Consider the following 13,900-nt stretch of genomic DNA (forward strand, 5'->3'; position numbering starts at 1 on the left):
TGTCAGATTTGGATGCCTGTGACTGACGGTGTACTACTGTGGATCTCCCAAAGGTTGCACGATGTGACCCTTGAGTGAGTGAGGTAGGCGCTGTGCCCATTGTAAAGGATATGGATACCTTCAAAGCCATCTCTTGGAATATCGCAGGTTTGGCGCAGAAATTACTGGACCCTGACTGGATAAAATATATCACTTCCTTTGACTTAGTGTGTCTACAAGAGACATGGGTAGTGGGTCCTGTTAATTTAGATAGCTATAGGTCATATTATAACCCTGCTATTGCCTCATCGGCAGGAAGGGCGAAAGGTGGGATTGAGACACTTTTGAAGAACACGTTGCGGTTTGAGGTCTTAACAATCTTCAATGATTGCCAGTATTTCAATATCTTACTTCTTAAAGGGTCGGATGGCAGTACTATTTTATTGATTATATTTTATAACCACTTATTTGGGGGTGAAATGTACAAAGTTTTCACTAATGTGGAGGAAATTATGAACAGGATAACTGGTTCTTGTAATGGAGATCCATCAGTTCTGTGGGTGGGAGATTTTAATGTGCCCCCTGTCCTCTGCTATCAACCACCATCTGTGGTTTAACAGATGAGGATGGAGGTGGGATTGTTCATTTTGCCCACCACCAATATGGCAATGCCCTCAACAAATTCATTGTTGTAAAAAATTTGGAGATTCTGAACCCTCTGTCAGAACTTACTGGCCTTCTGTGTGATACTTTTTGCTCTACCCAACGTAGCACAGCAATAGATTTTATAATAGCCTCAACCACATTGGTAGGAGTTTTTAGCAATATAACTGTTGAATCCTTAGGCTTCAGTGATCATGTACCCTTAACGTGGATAATGAAATAGTGAGGTATTCATGGTACTAACCTCTTACATATAAAGCCAGGCATATTAAAGAAAATGGGATAACACTTAAATGGGAGGGTATTGATAAAACTGTCCTCCTTCCTCAGGTTGTATCTAGCAGAATGAAGGAAATAGTTCTTTGTTTAGATCCAAACTAGGATCCTCAGCCCACAATAGAGGTCTTCGAAACTATTCTGTTGGAAGTGAAGAAGGAACTCTTGAAGATTGGTGGATCAAATTAATCTATTGGACCTAAATGGTTTGATCATAACTGCATGAAGGCACTTTCCCACTTACATCGATCACTCAAGTGTGTTCCAAGAAATCCCGCCCTGGTGAAACAGGCCCGGCAGATTTATCTTAAGGCTAGGAAGCACAGGTTAAAGATACTAAAAAAAGAGGCCTGGGATAAATTACTGAAAGCTGTATTTACAAATAATACGAGGGACTTTTGGTCAATGGTTAATGCGCTATTTTTAAAACATAGCTCCGACCCTAATCTGGATATACATGTGGATGAGGATTCCTGGGTAGAGCATTTTAGTAAAATGTTTAACGGTTTGAGACTGGATCCAGAACCGATAGGAGATGAGCTCGACCAACCTCACAATACCCCCTTACTTTTAATAATATGGAGATAGGGGCAGCTCTAGCACAATGTTCTAGTAATAAGGCTTCGGGTATAGATGGCACACCAATAGATTTTTTTACAGATTGCCCAGATCTTTGGAGTCCTTTACTTACTAATACATTTAATGCCATAGCTAAAGAGGAACCCCCAGACTCTTGGCATAAAGCAGTTTTAATCCCAATTTACAAAAAGGGGATAAATTAGACCCCAGAAACTACAGGCCGATCTCTCTCCTTGACAGTACGGCCAAACTTATGGGAAGAGTATTACTAAATAGACTGGAGGCATGAGCTCTGGCAAATAACATCCTAATCCCTGCACAATATGGATTTAGAAAAGGTAGAGGGACCCAAGATCAGTGTCTGAATCTGAGCTTGCTTATAACAAAGTACACCCAAGCTAAGCAAGGCAACCTCTACCTGGCCTTCATGGACCTTAGCGCAGCATTCAACTGTGTATTTCACTCACATTTATGAAAGATAATGAGGGAAATGGGGATAGATAACAGAATAATTAACTTTGCAAGACAACTGGGTTAATGATCCTCGGCTTCCCATCACAATTCCCTTTTCCACCCACGGGTCATTAGCTGTTGGGAGATTACCTCCATGTCAGCCATTGTTGCTTAATTAATATTCTTTTAATTAGAGCAGAATACACTCTGGGGCTCCCAGCAACCCCAAAAACTTAATGGACAAAAATACGTCTAGACAAATAAAAATGTAATGACCTGTCCTGGAAATTTCCTTACAGCAAAACTGCCAACTGTGTTCTTATGCTGACCCTATGCCTCATTTGCAAGCAATTTGCAGATTGTACAGGTTTTTATGCTATGCCATTTATGCGAGCAGGGGATTTGTGCACTGGCTGAGATCTAGCATTGAATCCAATCTTGAGTGGTCCAGTAAAGGGTGGGATACTCACTGCAGCCCACAACGGCACTCGTTGCCCTTGAAGACAATGGAACGTGTGCACGTTTTTGGCTGAAAAGCCAAAGTGGCGGCTAAAGGTCTTTTTGCCTAAGCAGGGCATGCGCGCTGCATAGGCGAGACCTAAACAAAAGGTAAAAAGTGTCTTGATGTGCACTATTTACTTTCTGCAGCTCCCACTGGGACTGTGACTGGAACATTACATTAAATGATTACATTCAGCAGTGCAATGTACACTTTTTAGCTTAAATGAAAAAATTTACATTTTTAAAGACGTTGTTTTCATGTTTTATGTTCATGAATACAAAAATAATGAAGTGCCTGGATAAAACCCTCACCTTTATACTTCTCATGACGAGTGATAGAACCTTGCAAATGATCCTACATTAAAATGTATTAACAGCGAGAAATAATTTAGGCCAATAATTTAGTTCATATTCAGTATACGGGCTCCCTCAGTGAATACTCATGTACAAAACTATTGTTTTATTTAAATCTGTTCCTGTCCCGATAATTTATCAACACATTTCTCATTGTACTATATAAGGAAGTTTTAACTTACACAACTGAAAACTTTTAGCACAGACATTTGAACCTCTTCAGAACAAGCAGAATAAGGCTCTTTTCTACTAGAGACTTTAACGTTTTTAGAAATGTATTTCTCTTGTCTTAATAAGCACAATGTTTTAATGCATACTTTTTGTAATGGTTTTAATTAATCAAATATAATAAATTACTTACTTGCTTACATTATAGTATACTAGCAGCCCGCCCCAGCGTTGCCTGGGGCAGAAGGGGGCTGGGGCAGCATTTCAGGCTTGCGTGCACTCCCGCCCTGGCCCCCGCACGCCACGACATTGTCTGTGTCCCGGAAAATGTCTTGGATGGCGGCGTCCGGGGCGGAAGTGCACGCAAGCCTGAAATGCTGCCCCCAGACCCTGAGCCTTACCGCAGTTGTTCCAGGCCAACCTCCCGCACCGGCTCCCTCCCGTCCCGTGTCCCTGAAATTCTGCCCCCAGACCCTGAGCCTTACCGCAGTTGTTCCGGGCCAACCTCCCGGACCGGGTCCCTCCCGTCCCGTGTCCCAGACCCTTACTTGAGCCGCCGCTCCTCAACGAGCTCCTCACTTCACCGCCGCTCCTCCTCGTCATCACGTATGTTGCGGCCAGCGCTACGTCGTGGCCGTCAGCGTTGCGGCCGGCGCTACTTTCAGGGCACTACTTTTTTTTAAGTTATATTTTTAAATTTACGTTTTTTTTTATTTTCCATAGCCTATGTCCATCTGCACACCCTGAGGATTACAACAATGTATTGGGTGTGTGGATTGGCGCTGTGGTTCCCAGGTTTACCTTGCCAAAAGGTTTGTGTTCTCTCTTTATAATAGTAGTATAGATAGTACAAAAGCTACTACATCATAATAGTTTGTGTAAAAATATAGATTCCCAATGCTTTTGTGTGTTTTGTGTATAAAAGGAGGAGTTTGGCCCGAAGGGACGAGAAACAGGCAGGGCCCTATATATGCAAAAAAACGAAGCTTGCCTGGATCTCTACTTTTTCTAAGCGTTTAGAAGGGTTTTTGCATTTGGATTTTTTTCTCAACTTTTTCTAAGCGTTTAGTTTTTTCATTAGGCTGTTTACAGCCCAACGAAAAAACAAAAATAAGACTAATGAAAAGGTATAAATAAAATAGAGGTACAAACATAAAGAAATGTGTTTGGCTAATGAGCATAAATTATAAACGCTTAGAAAAAGTAGAGATCCAGGCAAACTTCGTTTTTGTGTGTTTTTTGGCATAAAATACTCTTCAGATGAACACATTTTAATTTTTCATGTAAAACTAAGAGAAATGAGTAATGATCCCCTTGCACATCACGTCAGCACCCCAATACAGGTGGTATATACGACAGACATTTGTCCATATTGTGTTATTTTACTAATCATGCATTTATTATATAATTTCAGAGATGTCTATTATTGTGATGTCATCAGGGTTAAGGGCATTTGGCATCACTTCCTGGGAAGACTGAGAGCCAAAGTGCATTCTATGTCACTTCCAGTGATGTCATTAAGGTCAAGGGTGTGTGATTTTGGTGAATCGACACCCAGGAGTTCTATCACAAGTACCCTAATTGAACATAGGCATCATATTCATCACCTTTTCCAGAAATATTATCAATTTAGACCTATTATTAACACAAGTTGAGTACATCAGGTAGTACTTTATAATGCTCAGTAGTCTAAATTAATTCAACTCAGATATCAGCCCTATCAATTTCAAACTCTGTTCCTTAGGTCAAGGACTCGGAAGTAACAAATGAGTAAATGGTCCACTTCTTCGCATAAGCAACAAGAGTTTGTAGTTATCCTTTGCCATTGTCAGTTTCCATGTGCACCAAGAGTGCCATCTGTCCCTGTCACAACAGTATCAGTATTCAATATCAGTAATTGATGATCTGTCTTGAAGGCAGTAATTGTTCAATCCCAAGTCATGACGTTTCTGTAATATTTATATGATGAGGGTGAGGTCATGAGAATATTGTCTCTTTCCCTACTCCCATGCACCCACATACATCTAGTCCTCTGATTCAGTAGTATTTTTGATGCCCTATATAATTTTCTTCTCTTGGACTCAACCTTTCTATTATCAAATAAGCAGGTTTCATATATTTATGTGCATATATCTACTGCACAGCTGCACCAAATACATATATGTGAGTTAGGAGTAAAAAATATATATAGAAGTATCTGCGTCTAAAGCATAATATTTGATTTTGATTGAACCCTTTCCTTGCTTGCTAATGTACAAGATATTTTACTAGTGTTGTCAAGAATATCTAGTTTCTCAGACTCGGTGTGCACAGCTTTGTGAATTTATCATTTAACAATACAATGACACCAATTTGTATTTCATGTGATCAACCTTTAATTTTGCTGTTGATTATATTTGTCTGTGTTTCTTAGCCAGTATTTTCGTATGTCCTTATTCTAATACAGAGACAAAACCTGTAGCTTCTGAACACATTTTCTTATATACATTTTAAAATATAACAATAATCAATTCTTGTGTTATGTTGTGTTAAATAAGTGATCTGCCAAATGCATTTCAGGATTCACTCCCTTCTTCAGGGGTTAGTCTAAACAGAAAAGAACAATAATTACATGGATTTAAAGTCTGTATAACCGACTAAAGGTTAATATTTCTTTTTTCTTTGCAACGAGGTTCAGCGACTGGTTGTTAAACTATCATAACTGGGATACACAGGTCTTTTGTGCAAATTACTTTTTATTCTTTTACTTTGTGATCCACAGAGAGTTCATCAGTTATTTGGGAGAGTTGTGAGTAATGTTACCCTTTTAGCACAGAGGGAAGGATGGGAACCAGGACTGGGACTCGGAGTAATGAATGTTACCAGTAAGTATCCGGTCATTACCTCCTCGTCAGACGTCACAGTCATTAACGCATGAGCAATAGCTCCTTCCACAGAACTTCCAAACAAAACTCCCATAGCCCATCCCTACTCTCAAGTCCACTCCCACATCCTATGCCTCATAAACCCTGACCCACTGCAGCACATCCTGTTGTTGTTTTCTGCCGACATGTCCGTGCAAGACTCTCTACTGGAGGTGACATCTGCCTCCAGTTCTTGCTTTCAGGTGAGTGGGCGGCGGTCTGCTGTAGCGACCGTTGTTTAGGGTTGTGCTTCAAGTCCCTGCTGTAGCGGGACTATGCTTTCCTTTTCAGGCTACCTGTTGGCCACATGTTCCCAGACCTGGTATTGGGAATCTCCTTTTCGGGTGCAGTCCCTGCTTCAGCTGGACAGCCTGGGGAGTTTTGTTGTGAAATGCTGTAGCCACGCTTTACCGGCATGCCAGGGGCATGGCTGGGAGGTCCCTCCTCTGGGGAAGGGGACGCTCTGTATTGACAGAGCATTTTTTCATTTGGGGGCGTGGGTCCCATCGGAGCGGGATCACGTTACCTAATTTGGTGCGTAGTGTCTCGACGGCAGTTGCGACTGGGAGCCACAAGTTCCGATTTGGTATGTCTTCCACAAATAAACGTGTACGGTCTCTCAGGGCCGGTTCCAGAGGGCTATTTTGCTCTCTCAGGCTTGCAGGAGGGCTGCAAACGGCATTTTTCCACTAGGTCTGCTTGCATGGCTATGGGTGGGTGTTTGGATTCCGTGTGGGCCGGCTTGCTTCAGGGAGTTTCTTGTCTGGCTATTTTACTTACATGTTCCTCCCGGTTTGGTGATTGTCCTGCATGGGGGGGTTCGTCTGCTGTTCTGTATCAGGTGCATAGGGCCTGGGCCTGGTTTGGTCCTTGATTTTTAGTGAAGTTGAGTCACTCTGATTGGCCTCCTGTCATGTGGTGGATTGGCTGGTTTATGTATGGGCTTCCTCTGATTGGCCATCACAGGGTGGCTGATTGGTTGGCCTATATAGGTTATAGGTGTCCTCTGACCGTAGCTCGTCATGGATGGAAATGTCAGAGAAGGGCATGCACCTGGAGGAGGAGGTGCTGGTTGCTGTGCCCTCCTCTGCTTCTTCCTTATCTGAGGTGCAGAAGATGATTGAAGCCGCATTTCGGGCTAGGGAGTCCAAGGGGCCTAAAAGGCAGAAGTTGGATGCCCCAGCAGTCCATGAACCTGATGAAGCTTCAAATGAGGAGGTGAAGGGTCGGTTTTTCCAAGGGGCATTATTCACAGTACACTGCAACATGTGTAGGACAATTGGGGCTCCCTGATCCCTCAGAGGGTGATTTGTTGGAGGACGTTTTCGTCAATTGTCAAAGTAGGGAGCCTGAGTCAATACAGAATGTCCTGGAGGGGTATGGAAGGCAAAGAGAAAAGAAAATAAACAAGTTCACTGGTATACTTGCATGTATTGCACAAACTCATAGCAGAGGAAACTCATTTGGAGCACAGTGATGTTTTACTTTTTGACCATTCATTCACAAAGGTCTACCGCTTTCCCTTCTTGAAAAGGGTAGCCAGTATGGTTCCCTAATCTTCTCATATAAATCTTTTTTCTGAAGGTCAACATCTGTTTACACAATTTATTGGCTGCATGGTCACATTCGATCCCGATTCCTGCACAGGGATTCAAGTTAAAAGTAAAACTTAATCTCTATTGTGAGATCTTTTGAAAATCAGTAAACAGGGTATGTACACACAGTCAGGGTTTGCAAGGTCACACCTTACACAATGAACATGTGAAGTTTTTCTGCTGAGGAGAAACTCCAAATTGTTGCATTATTGTTCTTTTCTGAAAACAGTCAAGAAAATCGAAACAATATTACCTGGTGCTTGGACCACATGGTCCATTGGATGAAGGAAAACATCCAGTGCATGAGGGGCACCAAGACAGACCTTCCAGTGGTTGGAGCTAAAAGAGCTTAATAAACTACTGTTAGCCTGGCCTGCTAACTTCACAATACCTATATCTCCCTCACCAAATGTAAGGGATTTTGGAATTCACTTCGACATTGACCTCACCTTTGCTTCACAAGTCAATTTTGATGCAAAATCAACAAACATGAAGCTTTCCATGCTATATTTTAGTCTGTTCCCCCATGAAACCTATTGTCAGTTGCCAAAGACTGTATAACCTGGCAGTTAGAAGGGACTTTGGCCTCTGTGAGTGACACCACATCAAACCTACACTTAAAACATACTACTCACTTCCAGTAGATGCTAGGGTTAAAGCCAAAGTCACCAAAACTACTGAGGCAAAAGTTCTGCATTCCAGCGGAAACTTACACAGTACTACCTTGCTGCCAGAAAGCTTCACTTAAGATCTGACCATCAGATTGTTGCCTTCAAGTGAGATCCACATGGAGAATGGGTTATGTTGAAAAATAGCGGACAGCGATGCGAAAGCCATCTTCAAACAATTAAGCATCATTCCCTTAACTGTCTGTGGTGTCGCAGTCTAGTGGTTGGTAACCATTTGACCCGAGGGAGGAGGATGGGAAGGTGGGCTGCGTCGCACCATTCATGAGGACTAGTTAGCGGTGATCACGAGCATGGATTGCACGAAGTAATAAATATAAATTTATTATACATTTATACATTTGTATCACGTCTATCTTTCTGATACCACAACTGGCGACGAGCGGAAGAAGAATCCCGCTGCATCGGCGGCCCGACATGCCTGCAGGTCAAATTTGCATACCAGCGGGGAGCGCGCAACACACGATACAGCAAGTAATACCGGGGACCCTCCATCAAGCCTTCCGCCTGCACCCAGCCACGTCCCCAACATAGTGTGCAGTGCACTGGCAAGCTGGACAGAGGTGAGCAGCCTGCCTCACAGCTCAGGTGCATCCCCCCCCTTTCCTTCAACGTGTCTGCAGGCTGTTTGGTGTGCCTTTCAGGGAGCTTGCACGGTCTCTTTCACAGCATCTCCTGGGGGTGGCTGACTCCATGCCCTCACCATATGCTACATGCTGAAGAGATTGTTTGCCCACTACAACCCTGCCTTCTGCCTCTTACTACGAGCGAACGTGCAGGGAGGAGACTGCACATGTGTCCAAGGGTCTCAGTGCAGGATTCCTTGCGCCAGCGATTTACCCCACTTGTTGCCACAAAGCAAGTGCCCACACCCGGCCACCCTGGGTCACAGACATAAGCTGGTGGGAGACACAGAGTGCCAAATCCAGATGCCATCTCCACATGCCGTCTACTGGAGTCTGCCACTGATGCAGAAGCTGAGCCTGCTACGACCACTATCCAGGGAAGGCCCCACCCATCACAATGTGTGCCCAGACCTTCTCCCTCATGAATACAGTGGCCTTCCTCCCGAAACCAGAGGAACCGGACATGAAGTGGGCCGATTGGAAAGGGTACTTTCTCAACTACCTGTCCGCCCTTGAAGATGAAGGGCAAGAACCGTTTTCCAGCAAACGATGTAAAATGATACGTCTACACAACTTAGGACCTGAAGGGTTGAGAGTCTATGAAAACATGGTCAAGAAACCGAGGGCCGCAACAGATGAAGACGTTTTCAAGCATGCTTTGGAAGACCTAGACAGCCACTATCAGCCAGTCATCTGCACAGCCATTGATTGATACAACTTTTTCCAATGGAAACAAAGTGACACGGAAACCGTAGCAGATTATGTTGCAGCACTTAAGAAATTGGCCGTCAACTGCAAATTTGGTCATCTTCATGACTACTTAGTACGAGACCAAATAATAATGCACACGGTCTACACCAATGTTCAGGAAAAACTCTGGGTGAGTGGAGACGCACCGCTACATGAAATCACAGCGATCGTCAAAAAGGCTGAGCAGTCTAAATGGTGTGCACTGGCGGCCAATAAGGATGCAGAAGCCAAGCCCACGGTCTGCACAGGAAGGGACACCAAAGTTTCCGGGGACAGGTCGCCCCCCCTATGCTGGATCTCAAAATGACAGACGCCCCACACGCCCAACTTCGGGCCCTGTCAGAACCCCTCCAGAGAAGACAAACTCTTGTTACAGGTGTGGCAGCCACACCCATGTGGCAAATGACAAGCGTTGCCCTGCATTTCGCATCAAATGCTCCTTCTGTGGTGTCGTGAGACTCTTTGGCAAAGTCTGCAGGCGGAGACCACGCAGCACGTCCGTGAAATGCATCATGTATGACTCAGAACTTGACGTGGGGGAGGGTGATGGGGCGAAGAGTGCATCCTATGTATTGATGACCAAGTATGGGGCAAAGATTGTCATACTAGAAAGAAACCGTCCTGTTTGTTGACCATCGGGGAGGTCCAGATTTCAGTGGTTGCAGATTCAGGGTCCCCGTTCACGATCATACAAAAGGAAATTAGGGACAGCAAGTTTTTCAACGGAGTAGGGAGCCAATTACACCCCACTGACGTACACCCAGTCACTTACACGGGGGAGAGAATTCCTATGGTAGGGTTTAGGCCCCTTACGTTTGAATTCAACGGACGGATCACAACAGGAAGCCTGTACGTGGCTGAAAAAGAACCTTCTCTTCTTGGGTGGGCTGACCACGGTGCTTTGGGTATCCAGCTTCACCCTGGAGGGGAAATTCAAGTCCTAATGACGGACAAATCTCCCAGACCAGATCAGGATAACTTGAGGAAAGACTTCCCACACGTCTTTGGAGGGACCATAGGCCAACTATCGAAATTCATGCACAAGGTAGTCCTAAAGGACGGAGCGGTACCAGTCAGCCGCAGAGTACGAAACATCCCTTTCAACTGCAGAGAAGCCGTACAGCTGGAGCTGCAATGTCTGGAAGACAGCGGCGTCATCGAGCCCATCGAAAGGGCGGAGTGGCTGGCGACCTTGGTCGTCGCACGGAAACCAAATGGGAAGGTGAGGTTGTGTATCGACCTTCGAGAATTGAACAAAAACATATTGGTGGACAAATTCCTTTTGCCACGCATCAACGAATTGTTGACCCAGACCAAGGGAATCCAGTGGTTCTCAACGATAGATCTCACAGCCGTAGACCACCAGATTCTGCTACACCCCTCATGTAGGAAGCTGACCTTGTTCATTACCAAGTTTGGCTGCTACAGATTCCGGCGTCTACGTTTCGGACTGGCCTCCACTGTGTCGGTATTTCAAAAACTCATGCACAGATTATTCAAGGACAGTAAAAACGTCCTATATTTCCAGGACGACATATTCATCATGGGTGCGACCAAACAGGAGCACGATGCCACCCTCGGAAAGTGTTACAGACACTCTCTGACAATGGCCTTACGGCAGAACTAGGGAGGTGTAAATTCGGACTGCGCAAGGTCACATACCTAGGGCACGAGATAGGTGACCAGGGGATCTCCCCCCAAAAGTCTAATGTGGGGGCTATCAAGGTGGCCCCCCTACCTCGGACCAAATTGTGTGTGTCTTGTAAAGCGCACTTCTACCCGCACCGCAGGCCTCGTAGCGCTATAGACCGCTGGGGAACCCGTCCTGGCTTTCCCTGTGAGATAGTCCCTCCTGGGAGTCTCCAAGGTGAAACCAGACATCCCCGGCGTTTGTGAGGGGCCGTTGTGGAGATGAGACAAGCTAATGCCCAGAGTTGCCGAGTGTGATTTTCGAGTCCGCTGATCCTGGTCCAAGACCCTGCCGCGTCGGGAATCGAACCCTGGTCCCGGGCCGTTCTCTGCTCTCGGGTCTGCCGCCTCTAACCAGTGAGCCACACCACTCCACTCAAAGAAGAAGTCAGTTCTTTTCTCGGCCTAGCAGAATTCGACAGCAATTTGAAACCATTAAGAAGGACATATGCGAAGCCATTCCTCTTCAGGGGTTCGACTGTGCAGCCCTCAGCATATTGACCAGAACGGACCACAAACCGCTGATAAAAGTCTTAACGTCCAGCTGCTACGCGACTGCCACCCAGCGCATTGCGAAAATGACTCTCAAAGGACTTTGTTTATGATGTGGAATACCTACCAGGCCAAAAGAACAAAGTAGCGGACTTCCTCCGCCATGGAAGCAGCGCCCCAACCCGGTGACTGGGACGAGTACCATGTGGCATTCACGGAAGACCATGAAACCATCATTAGTGCATAGGACTGGACGTCTGCCTACGACACTGACCTCATATTAGCCTGAGTGAAATCGTTTGTCACGAATGGTTGGCCTGACAAGAAGCACTTGCCGGAGGATACTCAGAAGTTTTGGGAAGTGAGGGCTGAACTCTCTCTCAGCGATGACGCTGTTTTTTTACTCAGGGGTGACAAAGTAGTTCCCCCCACAGCATTGCTGGAAAGCATCCTGGGCATTGTGCATGAAGGCCACTTAGGCATAGTGAAGTCAAAGAGGAGACTCAAGCAGTCATAATGGTGGCCCGCCATCGACATCTTCATGGAGAAGTATGTACGGGCATGTCAGCACTGCATCAATGCGGACAAATCGCTCACTCTTCTGCGGCCCCCGATGGGTGAATTCGCCACTCCCTCCAACCCTTGGGAAGAACTGTCAGTCGACATATTGGGACCCATTCTGTATTCTTGGGTTGTGCCCAAATATGTGATCGTCCTGGTCGACAGATACTCAAAATGGCCGGAAGTGGAGGTCTGTGAGAGAGCAGACACGGATACAATCATCACGTTTCTCACTAATGCATTTTTGAGGGAAGGCATCCCGAGGACCCTCACCTGTGACAGTGGACCCCAATTTACCTCTGACAAATGGACAGCATTTACCCGGAGGAACGGAATCAAGACACAGCACACACTGTTGTACCACCCAGCAGGAAACGGACTGGCTGAATGCTTTAACCGCTGCATCATGGGCTCAGTTCAAGCCGCAATCTGTGCAGGCAAGAACTGGGAAACATACCTCAAGAACACAATATGGGCATACTGCATCATTCCCACGCTAACTGGATACAGCCCATTCAAGATCCTACCTGTCAGAGAACCATTCACGAGAGACAATCTTGTGTGGATGAACATGAAACTACAAAGCAAGTGGTCCCCGGCGGTGGTTTGAAGCAACATTGAGAAGGCCCAGAAAATCTACAAATACAACTATGATAGAAGGCATGGTGTCAGGGACGTCGCTTTGGCAGTCGGAGACTGGGTCAGAGTGGAGCTGAGCCACCTTGGCAAGAAGGGCGAAAGCAAGTTCAGCAAACCACTACAGATCAAGGAACTCTATTCTCACTCTGCCCTCTTGATTGATGGCAAGGTGTGGTCGCACAGCGGCATGGCAAAGTGCGACAAAGTCCTACAATGGTCGGCCCGCAGCGGTACCTACAGACCTGGTTAGAACGGCGAGGACACAGAAGCCGATATCGTATCTGCATCTGCAGCCTCCGGAAGTTCTGGCATCTTGGAAGAGTCTGGGGGTGACATTGGTCTAAGTAGCAACAGGAATTCCACACAACACACACCACCTCAAGAGACTTGTGATGGAAGTAACCAAAACACTAGGCAAAGGGCACCAAGCGTACATAACGAGAGTCAAGTGGCGAGCAACACACAGACAACATCACAGACACAAGGGGAGCAGTCCTCCTCAACACACACCCGTACAGGCAGGTTAGTGGTGCGTTTCAGTAGATACAATAAGTTTGAAATGTGACTCCCTAGGGAGTAAATATTCATCCATAGAGAGGGACAGCCTGAGCATAATCTATCTCTCTCTCTCTCTCTCTCTCTCTCTCTCTCTCTCTCTCTCTCTCTCCTCTCCTACCCTCTCCTCTCCTCTCCTGTACCCCCTCGGCTAGCACCCCCAGAACAGCATTACCCAGACCTGTTGTTCACAGGTTTGTACCTACACACAACAAATGCATGATTATGTATTTGTCGTTATTGTTATTATAAAGGGAGGAGATATGTGGTGTCGCAGTCTAGTGGTGGTAACCACGTGACCCGAGGGAGGTGGATGGGACGGTGCGCTGCGTTGCACCATTCATGAGGACTGGCTAGGGGTGATCACGAGCATGGGTTGCACGGAGTAATAAATATACATTAATGCCTCCACACGGTGTATCACGTCTATC

Source organism: Lissotriton vulgaris, chromosome 4_1, assembly GCF_964263255.1.
Source record: "Lissotriton vulgaris chromosome 4_1, aLisVul1.2, whole genome shotgun sequence".
In the NCBI taxonomy this organism is placed as follows: domain Eukaryota; kingdom Metazoa; phylum Chordata; class Amphibia; order Caudata; family Salamandridae; genus Lissotriton; species Lissotriton vulgaris.